This window comes from Felis catus, chromosome C1 (assembly GCF_018350175.1).
Source record: "Felis catus isolate Fca126 chromosome C1, F.catus_Fca126_mat1.0, whole genome shotgun sequence".
NCBI lineage: Eukaryota > Metazoa > Chordata > Mammalia > Carnivora > Felidae > Felis > Felis catus.
The window spans coordinates 212,722,598-212,738,354 of NC_058375.1; the positions used below are offsets into that span (position 1 = coordinate 212,722,598).

At 47.3% G+C, this 15,757-nt stretch overlaps 1 protein-coding gene across 1 annotated transcript in view; it reads left to right on the forward strand.

The window, feature by feature from the left end:
• Nucleotides 1–10,974: 10,974 nt before the first annotated feature.
• CAB39 (calcium binding protein 39) overlaps nucleotides 10,975–15,757 on the forward strand; it is an 88,522-nt gene continuing 83,739 nt past the window's right edge. Inside the window, exon 1 of the mRNA XM_023259793.2 lies at nucleotides 10,975–11,099. The gene's annotated coding sequence lies outside the window, so the exon portion shown is untranslated. The remainder of the gene's footprint in view (nucleotides 11,100–15,757) is intronic.

Consider the following 15,757-nt stretch of genomic DNA (forward strand, 5'->3'; position numbering starts at 1 on the left):
GGCCGGATGCCAAGTCTATGAGCTGCGTCCTCACTGCACCAATCCGGGCATGTGCCATGGTGCACTGTCATCCAGACTGTGCCTGAATGGGGAAGAGCCTGTCTTCTGCACCATTCTAGGTCTGAACAATCCTTTCTGGAAGAAGTGAGCCTAACCCACAGTGGCTGGCAGCTTCCCCGAGCTCTCTCCCTGAGAAGGCTGAACTCCAGCCAAGGCTTCTGCTTGAGTGTGGGCCTGGATGGCCCTGATCCCTGATGCTTCTTCTCCTTCCAGAAGGTAAGCCAGGGCTCACACTGGGAGAAGTCACTGATCGCCCTTCCATGGGAGGTCGGGTATGCCTCCACTGGGGCTTGCCTCACCTGACACACTCAACTCATTGTTTTTAGTAGGGGATGGATGAGGCAGAAGACGGCAGGTTGATGGAGAGCTACATCTCCTTGCATTCCTGACCAGCCCAGCATGAACTGGCTGGGAAGGGGCAGTGGTTTCTTACGGAAGTATTATAGGCCACCTCCTGCTGTACCTTGCTCACATTTCCACACATTCATGCTTACTCTCACACATGCTCATTCACCTGTATGTGCTTCACACTCACACATCCTCACACACCACCGAATGGGCAAGCCACCCAAGGGAACCACACATGGCACATTCCTCAGCTTAATAGATGCTCCTTTGCATCTATCCCATTAGCCCCCAAGGATAATATCATTCGTCAGGCATTAAGACCCATCCCTCTAACCCTAAAACCCAGGGCAGAAAGGATCTGGCTACCTCTGGAATTGCAGGTAACGATAATCTTTGTCGTGATGGATGGCAGGGTGTCCAAGAGACTTCTGAACTCTGGTCCACACCAATACAGGCAGACAGACAGCACAGATGAGTCCTTGTGACTGGAGGCCCCACTGCTCCTGGCCCCATCTAACCATGAACCCCTGGCCAGTGCCCTCTCCCCCACATATATATTCAAAATACTTGAGGTCACCACAACCAGGTTTCTTCAGTCAAATAGCAAACCCAGGAATAATAAAAATTCTCTGTTTACTATAGGTATCCAAAAACTCACTTTTCCATTACCACCTTGTCACTGGACCTTCTCAAAATAAAAGGAAAATTATTTGGACCCCAAAGTGAGCCAAAATTCCTCAGGAAGCCATGGGCCTGCTCTCCTCTGTCCTCAAGACTGCTCCAACTCAGGGGTGCCTGGGTGGTTCAGTCGGTTAAGCATCCGACTTTGGCTCAGGTCATGACCTCATGGTTTATGGGTTTGAGCCCCCGCGTGGGGCTCTGTGCTGACAGCTCAGAGCCTGGAACATGCTTGGGATTCTGTATCTCCCTCTCTCTCTGCCCCTCTCCTGCTTGTGCTCTGTCTTTCTCTCTCTCCTTCTCTCTCTCTCTCTCTCTCTTTCAAAAATAAATAACCATAAAAAAAAATTTAAAAAGACGGTCCTAACTCAGCCCACCCATGTCTGCCTGACTTAGAAGCTTCCCAACCATGTATTTGGGCCACCATGTTGCTAGAGAACTTTTGCTCTTATGCCTGTTTTTCGAAGACTCTAGTTCTACGTGCCGCCAATTTGTGTCCTGGGGCTTTACGGCTTGGAGAGATGAACTCAGTGGAAACTGGCATTGGTGGGCCTTGAAGGCTGACCACTGTGGCTTAAAACAACACTAAGAGGCAGGCAAACTTAGCCCGGGCCGCTTGGAGTGGGCACTTGACTTTCAGCAATGGGCATTTTCAAACAGCTAGCCTAGGCCATCACTCAACGAAAACCTTGTGGTACCATCCCAAACAACAGGAACCAGCTGAGGGCACCCTAACTTGAAAAGATCCTCTGTCGTGGAAAAAAAGGTGTGGCTAAGCACTCTTAGAACACGATCAGGCACCAGCAACAGAGTGTTGCCTTCAGCAGCCCCTGGACAAGGTCCTGCAGTACAGAATTCCAAGGTGCAGGGGATATGGGAAGTTTCCTCTGCCATTGCTACCCTTCCAGCATGTTCCTTGGGGAACAGAGCACAAGTATGTGTTGCTGCCAGGACACCAACCCAGAAGGACCCAGATGTCAGGTCTCGTGGCAGAATATACTTAGGTCAAGGTGAGGCCCAGAAAGCCCCTAGAGCCTCCTTTATCCATCTCAGATGCCACAGGCCCCAAAAACCTGAACCCCCATAATGTCTCAGGCTCTTGAATCGCTGGTGTTATGGGTGACATCATCAAGATAATGAGCACGATCTCCAGGACCAGAGCCCCATTTCCAGCCATCATAGCCCTGCTCATCAAGGTTGAGTTCCAGTCCACGGGGCCTCAGTTGGCACCTCAATTCTGGAGGCATCGGTCAAAGCCTAATATGTGCCAATCCATTCCTCTGTCCCTCACTTTTGTTAAAAGAATAAGTGAGCCAGACCCCAGAGAGGTCCTACCATTGTTCTATGCAGGCCTGATTTTCAGCCAGATTCCATTCTGCTCAGTGTGTGTTTGTGTGGTTCTAGTTATTAAATAGTTTTAATATGACCACTGGCTACATGTCATATGGTCAAGCGTGACCCATTCTCTTACCCTGCCTCTGGTGAGTTTTCTGGCTCTGCCTGTCTCTATACAATACAGAATACACTCTGCCCAGTGAGTATAGATTCTCTAGTACTGTGAGATGCCTCCTGAGCACAGAGAATATGCAAGGGCCCCGAGAATTCTCAGGGGCTCCCTGGATATCACTGGCCCCGGGACCTCACTCCAGACACGCTCCCTTCACTGAGGGGAGTCCGATATCTGACATGTCAAAGAAAAAACTACCACACATGTCTAGAGCCTTCAGGCTACTAGAGAGATGATTCCAGAACGGTGGCTTCTAACCCTTCTCTGCGACATGCCCCTGCTGAAATTGGGAAGGCCACTTTCTGATTCCTGTAAAGTTGCAGAGGTGGCGAATCCTGTCGCATGCTGCCTTCAAACACCCCTGACTATGCACATTCTACCCAGGGAAGTGGAGCCTTCCCCGCCTGCCCCCATCCCCCAACAAGAAGAGGAATGGGAGGGGTTGGGGCTTGTTAAAGGCTTGCATTTTATTTACTTTTTTGGCCAGTCTTATCCCCTGGACTTTCCCTCTTTGGGGCTTCCACTCCCCCCAGCTTATGGAGCTGCCCCCTGGCACTTGTGTGTTTCAGGGTCACCCCTGACCTTCATACTGGCCACCATGACAGCTTCCCAGACTCGGGTGGCCCTGCGCTCTGTCCGGCACCTGTCTGGACTGTGACCTCAGCTGCCTCAATGTCATTTCCTCTTTCCTTTAAAGGTGTAACTGGGCGTGTCTGCCCCTGGCTCAGCTCAGAAGCACGTCCAAGCTGATTTCTTTCTGTCTCCCTTCTACAGCTCCACCAGGACCCAAAGTATCGAGGGCCATGCGTCCTTCTCTCAGCTTACTCACATCTTGAACTGTTGAAAGGGTGGTTGTCAACAGGGTTAAGGCACAGTGGGGCTGAGTAGAGTCTCGGGGGTAGTCGCAGTAGTTGCTTCAGTGGGACAGTCAGGGGTGATGCGCAGGCTGGCACCAAAGGGAGGTCTTCCTGGGGCTGCAACAGAGAGAAGTCACCTGATAATTAAGAAGATGTCCTTATTCTGACTAGTGCAGTAAAAAGCACATTAACGAGGAACATCTCAAAGAAAAGGAAGGAGGCCTGGAATTTTGTAGAGACAGGTAAACGAGGGGTCATCTTGGAATGTTATGGGAATCACAAGGAAGGATGGAGATGAGACCCCTTTTGGAAATTCTGAGGGGACTGTGGCCCCTTGTGGTCAGCTGGTTCGCCATTTGCAAAACACAAAAGGTTGGGGGGTGGGGTGGGGGCGGGGATCTCTTAACCATCATGGCTGAGGGTACACCGGGCTCAGATAAAGTTCAACCTTGCCAGAACCACCTTTTGATCAAGATGAAAGTCATTTGGCACTGAATAACTCAGTAATCACACACCTCCCAAGCGGGATGAAGCAAGGCCTAAGAAATAGTTCCTCCGAGATTCTTGCCGGGGTTGTTCCTGTAAAATCGGTGAGCCGTCTCTTGAGAGGTGGGGCAAATTGGGTCGATGGTTTTAGAGTCCTAGAGATCAGCCATCTTCAAAGAGGGATGCCCCAAATAGAGAAATAATACTATAGTAGTCCTATTAGAGTTAGGAGCCAGGAGTTAAATGTTGAGAATTAACCAGTCCGGTGGACTCCGGGGGTCAACAGAAGAAAATCTAGCCATATCCCTTCTTGAGTTTCTCAACGCTAAGATGTCCACAGTCTTCAAAAGCACATGGGACCCAAGCGTTTTGTCAGACTTCCCTCGCGGCTCAGCAGCAGCTTGTCAAGGGGCAAGTCCAGCCCATGCATGGTCTGCTGCGGTGTGCTGGACCCCTTGAGGTTGATGCCAAGTTATGGGGCTTTAGCTCACGGGCCTTCTTCAGATTCTGGAGGGAAGGCCAGCTACAAGGCAACCTAACGTGCCTCGAGGACATTCATCCTACAATGCAGCTGATTGCAAGTACTTTCAGGGAAGCGTCAGAGAAAACAAAAAACAAAAAACTATCTGCGATGACAAAATAAAATGTCTGTAGTTAACCTATTACTGACAATTTTCAAAAGCGTACTATCCCTTGGGAGTTCATAACAAGAACAGTACAACAGACAAGGACATTGGCTGTCGATGTGGCACGCAAACCAAAATAATAAACTCAATCCAGACAAACTTGCAGACAAAATATATCAATTAACATAATGCCTTACTGGATTCTCCAAAAGGAGCAGATGTTGTCTGTAATTCATAGAAATGGAAGAACATCATCTTCACAGAGAAAATAAATCTGCAGATATAACATTGAATAATCGTGACATAATATTCCATGAGTTTACTCAGCATACAGATAGAATACACTAAGAACATATAAAGAAGGTCAAGGAGAGATACTCTGGAAATCTGGCATAAGTTCTAAACATTGGCCTGCGAATATAACTCCACGGTTAAGTGATGTGAGTTCCTGTTGGAAACCGCCACCAGAAGAGATGTTAGATTCAAATTAAGCAAGTTGTAAGCAAATCACCATTTGGAGAAATATCTGAAATTCTAACTGACCACATCGACCTTGGTCGTCTACTATTAGCTACAGCAGCACCAAAAATGTCAGGGCCAGCAAGGCCGTTGGTAAAGCTCTGGGAATTCCCCGCACAACGTACGGTTCTAGAAACCTGACCATACTGATTTAACCCAGGACAGGCTAAGCAGCATCTCTTCCTATACAACTCATCAAGAACAAGCATCAAGTAAACCCAACTCTCCCTAGCATTTCTCTTCTTTTTTTTTTTTTTTAACTTTTTTTAACGTTTATTTATTTATTTTTGAGACAGAGAGAGACAGAGCATGAATGGGGGAGGGTCAGAGAGAGAGGGAGACACAGAATCTGAAACAGGCTCCAGGCTCTGAGCTGTCAGCACAGAGCCCGACGTGGGGCTCGAACTCACGGACCGTGAGATCGTGACCTGAGCCGAAGTTGGCCGCTTAACCGACTGAGCCACCCAGGCGCCCTAGCATTTCTCTTCGTAAGAACAAATGGAAAAGAACAAATCATTTGTAGTTTTTCCCTTGGGAAAGCTCAAGAGACCGTTTTAGGTGCAAAAGGTATCACTTAGATTCAACTTGGGGAAGGCAAAATATTAAACGTCGTCAGGAGATTTGAACACCTGAATAAGGTAGGATCATGCATTCCTAAGAAATAAGACCGTGGTGATCATTTTGCAATATACACATGTATCTAATCACACTGTACCCCTTAAACTTATGTATATGTCAATAATATCTTAATAAAGCTGAGGAAAAATCGCAGTGAAAAAATTCTCTTCTAAACCTCTAAGCTCTTGCTAAGTGAAATTAGTCAGAGAAAGACAAATATCATATGACTTCACTCATATGAGGACTTGAAGATACAAAACAGATGAACATAAGGGAAGGGAAGCAAAACTAATATCAAAACAGGGAGGGGGACAAAACAGAAGAGACTCTTAAATATAGAGAACAAACAGAGGGTTGCTGGAGGGGTTGTAGGAGGGGGGATGGGCTAAATGGATAAGGGGCATTAAGGAAGGAATCTACCCCTGAAATCATTGTTGCACCATATGCTAACTAACCTGGATGTAAATTTTTAAAAAAGCATAAAAAAGGAAAACTCTAAGCTCTGTATACTGAGCTATTCATATGCACTACCCCAAAGTCACTGTGCTTTCCTGCTCTCATGGTATTTGCATGATTTTCCTGGAACATTCATCCCCATCTTCAACTGCCTAGATCTTATTTATGCTTCAGGTCTCAGCCTACTGTAATTGCCAGTTTTCTTGTGTGTCTCTCCTGGACCATAAGCTCATTGAGAGCAGGGACCGTGGGTGGTTCAGTGTTTCATTCCCATTGCTTATGCTCAGTAATTATATGCTTCCAAAAAGTCTTTGTTGAATAACTAAGGTTTCATTGAGATTTAGAGCAGGTTTGCTGGGCATGAGGGTGTGGAGAGGGTGGGTGGATGGGAGGAGCAGTTACCCAGGAAAGTCACAGAGTTCAAGTCTCAAAGGGAGAGTCTGGCCACTGCAGAGACTATGGTAGGGCCAATCAAGCAGTTGTTGAAGTGGAAGGGAAGTGAAGGTCACTGGGGCGGACCATACGAGGAGACTATGATCCAACATATTTAGATGAGTGGCACTTATGTTGCCCAGGAGAAGAAGTCAGGCATGGGGTGGGGTGGAGAGGAAGCTGTGAGTCAGGCTCCAAAGTCCTTTCACAGATGATATGATGAAGGCTAGGGAGGTGCCTTCATCTGATGGCCCAGCTTCAACAGAGGAGAGGAAGGGAAATGAAAGTGACAAGACATTTACACAGGACCGTCACTGACTGATTTTCCTTGAACATGATGACCCTGCCTTATGATCCTGAGATCTGTACACACTGCACAGGAAGGTGGGGGTGGGGGTGGGGGGGGCTGTGAACAGGGTTTCAAGATGAAGACATAGAAGAATTTCCCAGAAAGAGGTTGTGCTACAAAGAAATATATTCATAGAAAGGGCTTTCCAGAAGGCACTATGGAAGGATTGAGAAGGTGTCTCCCAGCTAAATTCAGGCAGTCAAATGACATGACTCCTTCCACTTGGGCTTCGGAATTTGTTACAAACCCCTGCTCCAGAAATATCTGCCATCTTGCCACTGCAGTGGGTTTACTCCAGTTAAGAGATTAATCCGGAACCCTGCTCTGACCCTTGAAACAAAGGAATCAAACCCCTTCATATGGGATTATCCAACCCCCTACATTCTTTTATTCTGTGGGAAGTTGGGTCTTGAGTTGTTTTTGCAGAATGTGAGGACACCAAAGGCCTTCCTTTGGGACTCCAGTTAAAAACGCAAACAAACAAACAAACAAAAATGCTATGGGGGTAAAGTCCTCATGCAACAAAGTTTCAAAATTAGATAAAACTTGAGACTGCTGGACACCTCCCTCCCACTGTTACCAGAGCAAAGCAAAGAGAGAGCTCCGGGAACCAGCCACTCCCCAGGTCCAGGGCTTGCTCTGGACTGCTTGTCAGCTTATTTCTCTGTGAGCAGAGACAGTCCCTAGACAGCTATGGCCTTTCTAAGGGCTTCTCAATTGTCTTTGGTTGGGGTGGACTTTGCTTTTAACATACTGTCATTGTACTTCTATTTCATACCTCTTTGTTTAGATTTTTCATATATATTCACTAGCAAGATTAGTATAGTTTTCGTGTGTGTGTGTGTGTGTGTGTGTGTGTGTGTGTGTGTGTGTTGCATTAACGGAGGTTTGGGTATCAAAACGATGAACAAGAGTAAAAATAATCGGCATCTTCACCCATTCTACCCCCAACTTGTTTGAAATGTAGGCTCATGGTCCCCACCCTAGACCAATGGAATCAGTGTGCATTTTGCCAAGATCTCCTGAGAATGCGTGTGGACGTTACCGTTTGAGAAGCTGCCCCAGGCCTTTTGCATGTACCCAAAATTGTCCCTCACGCGATCTCAGTGCAAGCAATCTGGCTTTTCAACCAGTACCTCCTTCTTTCCGGTTCACTCCCCTTACTGTGCTGATTCCAACAATCCTTTCATCCATCATTCCATTGATCCGACCACTTTTACAGGGTCCCTCCCCTACCACTGCCCCTGCCACCCCCACCCCAGTTTTCTCACTCCCCTCTTATCTGGTTTGGATTCAACGGCTGGCCATTGTCACCATTACTTCTTTGCACATATCCTCTCCTTTCTTTCCCTTTCTCTCTCCATGGAATTAGCTGACGAAAACAGAAAACAACCCCGGTTGAATCCTACTCCCCACCTTCCTGTGCCTGCACCTTCCCAGCACGACGTGCCTGGTGAAAAAAACACAGAATAACCCTGCCGTCTGATCCTTGTTTACACCTTCTCCTCTTCCCTCCAGTCTCCAACACCTCCTCCCTCTCCACACTCCAAGCTGATGACCTTGCTTCCTGTTTCCCTGAGAAAAGAGAAGCTCTTAGAAGGACAAGTCCACATGTTCTGACACTTTGTCCAACTGGCTCCCTGCCCCTGGGCCCACACTCTGCCTGCCCTCTGTTACTGCCAGTGAACACCTGTCTCGCTGGGATCCAAGGCCAGAACTTCTCTTCTCGCTCGCTCAAGAAAGCTCTCCAGAAAATGCCCCCTGTCCCACATACTTGCATTACCAAGTTTTCCCTCACTACCAAATCATTCCCATCACCATGCAAACAGGTTAAATGAATTATGCAAAATGAAATAAAAGAACAAAAAAATCTGCTTTGATCCTATATTCCCTTCCAACTATCACCCTAATTCTCTGCTCATCCTCGGGGGGAAAATCTTCATGGAAAAGTTGTCTATACGCGTGATCCCTTTCTACAGTCCCATTCTTTCCAGAGATCTTCCTAGATCTCATTCTTCCTAGAAACCACTCCAGTCAGACTTTCCCACCCATCTCTGCTTCAAGAGCGCTTACCAAGGCCACTAGTTACCTCTGTGGTGCTGATGCCCATGTCCAAATCACCAACACTAACCTTACTTGAACCATTAGCTGCTATGGCGGCATCAATCCATCCTCTATCCTTGGACTTCTAGCACATGATGCTTTCCTCAGTCTCCCATGGCACGCTTGCTCCTTTCTTCAGAATCCTTTGCTGGTTCCTTGTTATCTCCCCGACTGACCTCTCAGCGTTGGGGGCCTCAGGCTCATCCCTGACCTTACGCTTCATTAACACTTCCCAAATGTTCTCATGGAGTCCTCAGATTTTACCTATTCTGAGGACTCCCAAAATTCTATTTCCAGCCTGGACCTCTCCCCCAAGCCCCAGACTTCTATATCCGGTTCCAACTTGGGTGTCTAACAGGCAGCTCAAAGTTAACATGCCCCCAAGTGGATTCCCAAGTTCCTCCCTTCCCGTCTGCTTTTATTTAAGTCTTCCTCACTTTACGAATTGCATCTTCCAGTTGCTTGAGAAAAGCAAAAAACTTTAGGAATCAGCAAAAATCTGTCAGTGCTCCCTTCTAAATGTGTCTAGAACTTGACTACTTTATTTTTTCAGTGCTACCACCCTGGACTGAGCCTGTCTTCTCTCTCTCTCTTAATATTTATTAATTTTGAGAGAGAGAGAGAGAGAGAGAGAGAGAGGGTCCCAAGCAGGCTCTGTGCTGTCAGCACAGAGACCGGACGCAGGGCTCCAACCCACAAACCGTGAGATCATGACCTGAGCCAAAATCAAGAGTCAGATGCTTAACCGACCCAGCCACCCAGGTGCCCCCTGTCTTCTCTTGACTAGATTATTTCAAAAGCCTTCTAACCAGTCTCTTGAAGCGCTCAAAATGAAATAAAACTTAAAAAAAAAAAAAAAATCTGCTTTGGCCCTATCAACTATCGCCCCAATTCAGTCTCTTGGCTGAAACCCTCGGGCCCTTTAGGCTAGTCTCTCCAGCCTTCTGAAATGTCAGATCATGACTTTCTCTGCGGAAAACCCTTCAAATAGTTTCACATCTCTAGTAGAGTAAAAACCAAAGTCCTCACTGTGTTCTATTTGGCCCCCATTCTCTCCTTGTCTGTCCCCTCTCCCCTCCCTCAGTGCGTTTGCCTTGCTGGACTCCCTGTTGTCCCTCCCACCTCAGGGCCTTCATCCTTGCTGTTCCCTCTGCCTTTCCATAACACGAAGCCCACAGCATGCTCTTTCTTCAAGCAGCTTCCCCTTGCAGGAGTGCTGTAACAATATCTTCCGTTCTCGCCCCTCCTTAGCTTCTCCATAGCACTGGAAACATCCAGTGACATATATGTGCTGGTTTATTTGTTTATTGGTTGTCTCAGGAGCAGGGACTGTTTCGTTCACTGGCCACCACCGAGAATAGCGAATAACAAAAATAAAGCTTTTAGCAGAAACAAGGCTTTGTGAAGAGTTGAGGAAGTGGTCGTAGAAAGCGGACGCAGGATTCCTCCGGGAAGAGAGCCGAGACCGACAAGAAGGGCTGAGCACCAACACTTAAAGTGGCAGGGGAAAGACCTCCCGTCCTCCGCTGCTGCTGTTTTTTCTCGGCGTCCCCCTCTGCTTCGGCCTAGGGGCCGACTCCGGTGGCTCGAGTCCGCCCGGCCGCCCGGGGGCGCCCGAGGCTGGAGGGGGCGTTGCGGCACCGCCCGACGTCGCGCCCTCGGCGGCTGCGCAGTGCGTACGTCAAAGCCGGGCTCGGGCCGGGAGCGGGGAGCGGCGCGGCCTGGGAGAGACTGAGCTTCCAGAAGCCGGCTAAAAGGCGAAGGCGAAGGCGGCGCCGGGCCCCGCAGCAGCAGCCGCAGCCGCAGCCGCAGCCCGAGCGAGCGAGCGCAGCAGTGCGGCGGCCGCCGCGGGAGCCCCTGGGCCGCCGTCCGCCCGCTCAGCCGCCGCCGCCGCTGCCGCGGGAGCCCGTCGCCGGGAGCAGGAGCAGGCGGAAGACAACGGAGGGGCCGAGCGCCCGTGCCGCCCCGCGGGGACCGAGCGAGCAGCCCGAGGCGGCGGCGGCCGAGGACGGGGACGGCGACGACGCGGAGGCGGAGAGGGAGCCGCCCGGCCCAGCCCCGTGAGTGACCCCCGGCCCGGCCCTGCTCGCGGCGCTGACGCCCGCCCGGCTTCCGCCTGCCCCGGCCCGTCACCGGCCCCGGGCTGCCTCCATTTTCTCGGGTGGCGGAGGCGGCGGGCCCGGCTCGGCCCGCCCTCCCGGCTGGGCTGGGCTCGGCTCGGCCCGGCCCGGCCCGGCCCGGGCCCCTCGCGGAGCCTTCCCTCCCTTGCTCTCGCCGTCGCCGGCGCGGCGCCCAGAGGACTGCGGCCGGAGCTCTGGGAGCCCGGTGCTCTCCTGCCACCCCTCCGCGGTTCTCTGGCAGGGATGGCGGCGGGGGGCGGCCGCTGCCGGAGTCGGGAGGGCAGGGAGGTGCGGGCCGGGCCAGCTGTCACTCCCACCGCGCACGGGCTCCTGGCCCCTGGTAAACTTCCTGTTATGGGGCGGCAGGCAGCATCTTTGGGATCTTCATTTCGGGAAAATGCCTAACTGACTTCTGGTTAGGATTTGTGCGGCCAGAGCGTTCCCGAGTTCGGTTGAACCAGGCTGAGCGCTGCACTGCGTGCAGGTGCCGTAGTCGGTCCGCGCCGGAGGGATTCAAAGGTGAACAGGGGCCCACGGTCCCCTCCCCCGAGGAGCTCACTTTCTGGTGTGGGAGATAAGACCGGTACACAAATAACCTCGGTACCAGGAAGGAGGTGATAAGTCCTGTGAAAGAACTACAAAGTGCTAGGAAGGCACCCAGGGATGACCGAACCGATCGATCACTTCCGCCTAGCAGAAATCTGGAAGGCTTCCTGGGCGAGGTGGTGCTAAGCGGAGTCTTGAAGGCTTATGGGGTTTAGGAGAGGACGGCTGGGCAACAGACGGTATGTGGAGGGGCAGCAAACTAGAGGACAAAGATAAAAAGGCATAGTCTAGAAGTAGTGGATAATTCAGTTGCCTATGACCATGTTGGGGAGTTAAGGGTAGGCTAAAGAGGTGTTTGGGGGCCAGATCCATGAATTCTGTAGAGGAGCTGTTTGAACGGCATTCTAAGGTAAGCCTGGAGCTCATTTCTCAGTGACTCATGAGCCCGGAAATGTAAGCTAGGAGATACTAAAGGCGTTCTTGTGAAAGAAAGAGGAGGCCCAGTAAAGAGGTGACATTCTGTGCCTTGAATATAACGCAGTTTGAGGTCGATTTTGACAGCTACAAATAAATTCATGTTCAAGCTAAGAGAAGTACCTTTTGCAAAAAGCTTCACTAGATATCAGGTGCTTAAGGGGTATTGGAAAGATGTGTATAAAATAAGGTTGTCTGCACCTAGGCATTTCTGTAGGCAGTTCACTAAGACGCATCAAAACTTCCACTGTGTATTATGAGGTGGCTGCGCTTTGGAATTACTGAGCTGATCATAACGTCTTTGAAGTGGCATTTGTGTAAAGCAATCTAAATTGATATTTAAAAAAAAATCAGATTGTTACTAATATTCTGGGATGGCAAGTTGGACATAGAACCTATTTAGAAAAAGGTAAACATTCCTTTATTAGTTTTTAGTTATGAAAATGTAGGAGAGTGAGACGTGAAAATCTAGTGTGATTGTGTACATTTTTTCCCCAAATTACTGGCAAATAGCTGTATTTGAAGTCTGGAATATGATCTGTTGAAGCAGCTTAGGACCCGTGTTGGTTTTGTAAACACTTACTTGTTGTTTGCTTATAGGACAATTGAATGTCAACTTTTTCAGTTAAAAAAACTTGTAAAATGCAGTTAAGTACTAGAACATTTTTAAAAATTATCTTCTGTAACCTTAACCACTTAGATTTGGTTACTGTTAACATTTTTGCATATTTTTTTTCAGTCTTTTTGTGCTTGTTTTTTCTTTGATGAAATAAAAATTGCATATATATATATATAGAGAGAGAGAGACATTTTATTAAAATTTTTTGTCATTAAATATCTTTATGTAAAAATATTTTTACCCAAGTAAGGGAAGTCTTAAATGTATTATTATTTTTTTTTTCTGACAAGTTGCACTATTTATCTCAGATCAAATGCAGTAGTCATGCTTAATAACTGCTACTGTGGGCAGAACTTTTTCTAAAGGCGTTTTGTTTGGAGTATATTTATTAACTTCTTTGTAGGATTTGGATCCTATTGTTGAATAAAGAAAGATTTTATTATTTGGGGTGTGTGTTGTCGTCAGATATGGAAGAGATCACACATCTCCGCTGTATGAGTGTATGAATTTTTTTTAAAGGCACTATAAAAAGATTATTTTCTTAGCTGGTATAATATCTCCCTTACACAGTGATACACTCCCCATCCCAGCACCGCCTCCCCCCCAAATAGTCTTTATGCTAGGTCTGTCCATATAAGTTAACTACTTTTTGATCATGATATCACAGAGACTTAGTCTGTATATATTTAGTTCTTCTGTTGGTGTTCTTTAGTAAAATACAGAATTTGGTGAAATAATTTGCTGCTGTAACAAAAGGGACTTTTTTCTTTTTTTTAATTTCAAGACCCTTCAAGTTAGTTCCTTTGCGTTTCAGACTGCAGGTTCTCGTTTAAAACAGTTTTTTTCCCCCTTTTGCTTTACATTCTAAAATGTATTAATGAGGTCTCTGCTTCTGTTTCATATAAAGTGAGATGTTGAGTTGGGTTTTATAAATTTTCATAAAGTTAATATAAAAATAGTTAAGAAAGTCTAATGTAAGTATGGGGTTTTGTTTCATAACTTGGTTTTATTTGAATCTTTATTTTTATATTCCAAATGTATATACCACAAAGCACCCTTTATTACTTTTGAATATTTACTAAAGTTTTTTTCTTTTGATCAACTTTGGTAGGTTGCAGATTTCTGTAATTACTGCCACGCTTACCAAAGAGTCTTTTTTCCAGGAGGGATTTCTGATCCTTCCCGGTTTTGCCATCTGCCGTAAAAATACAGACAAATCCCAATCCACACCCAGCACGCAGAATATAACATCCAGTATAGGGTAAAATTTCACTTCAGGAAGTGTCTTCTGGCTACTTTTCTGGTGGTGTTTCTGTTTTAAAAATCCATTTTCTTTTTTTCCATGGCTCCTTTTGATTTGGAATTTCATGGATGTTGTCTGTGTTACAGAAATAGGAATGTGTTAGGTGGATTAGTATGGATCATAGCAAAATGGTAAAACTTTGTTGTGTTATCAGATTGTGGGAAAGAGCAAATCTCTGAACCTCCAGGTTAGGTTGCTTGTGACTTGTTTTATTATTACTGAGGTGTGAAGATCTTGTATTTGTGTGAATGCAGATCAAGCCGAGTAGCCTAAATATGGCATAAAGATTTAGTCATCAGTCTATAGTTTGGTTGTTACTGGAGAGAAGCCTGGTGTTGGGGCCATCCTTAATTAAAGGAGGAACTGAGCTGTACGAGCGCTCTTCCTTTGTGTGTCTCACCCTTCGATGCTCTCTGACTGGACCCTCGTCACTGCCTTTATCAGTCCAGAGTATGGCGGCAGAGCAAAGTGAGACAAGCGTCTCCACCGCCAGCGTTTGTGGAGTAGACCCGTCCGGCGGTAAGCGTGAAATGTTTGTTCTGCTTCTGTTTCTCAGGCCTTCCAAGGATGGGGAGCAGAGTTACTATAGAATGGGTGACAGATGCTAGACTGATAGTGATAAAATGAAGCTTAACAGGTGGTTGCCATTAGCATTTTGTTTTGGGATTTGTGTGTGTGTGCGCGTGTGTGTGCGTCCTTCTCTACCTTCCTGAGCTTCCTGGCTCCACTGTGCTTTTAACATCTCTCTTGAGATAGAAGGGGTGAGGGGATGGAGGAGTTGTGCCTTATTAGCATCTGTGATGTTAAGCTGGCAGAGGAAGGAAGAATGGCATGCGGAGAATTGCAAGAGGTCAGTCAGGTGTAAAGTGGCCCCAGAGGAGGGAGGTAGACGCTCTGGCCATTTAATTGGCAGCATCCGGCACGTACCTCTTTGCATGATTCTTAATACACTGTGTCTAACTTCACACTTTGATACTGAAAGTATAGTGTTGTATATTTGGGTTTGCTTGTTTGTATGTATATATGCATTTCCATGTGGGTAGTTACAAAGACTGAGAAAATCTAGTTAACCAATGTTTAGTGGCAGTCTCATTTTTTTTTTTTAGAATTGTTCCCTGTGAACATTACTCAGAAGATCAATTGTTGATGACTAAGGAAGTATGATCATGTTAAAACATCACATTACTTTGAATATTTTGATGAAATGTTTGAGAAACAAAATATACATTTTGTTGCTTGATCTCAATTAAGTTGCTACTTTATAACTTTGTCTAATAGCTTGGTCTTCTAGTACTGTTAACGTGTTACTCATGGTTCTCTCCCTCCACAGTGGGTTCTGTATCAGCTGTATCTGGGCATGAGGAAGAAATAGCATGAGCACATTTCTTTTTACATGCCTATAGTTAAAGCCCACTCTGGGATTTATGGAATTCTGAGAGGCAGTATTACTAGTGGTTAAAAGCACTAACAGACTCCCTGCAACCAGACTCCCTGGATTGTTGAACCCTCGCCCATCCTGCGGGCTCTGTAACTTTAGGCAAGTTCCTTGACTTCTCTGTAGCTTAGATTTCTTGGACAGGTGTAATATAGCCCATACGTGAGAAAACCATAGGGGAATTAAGTTAGGTACCGCATCTCAAGTGTTCAGAACAGGGC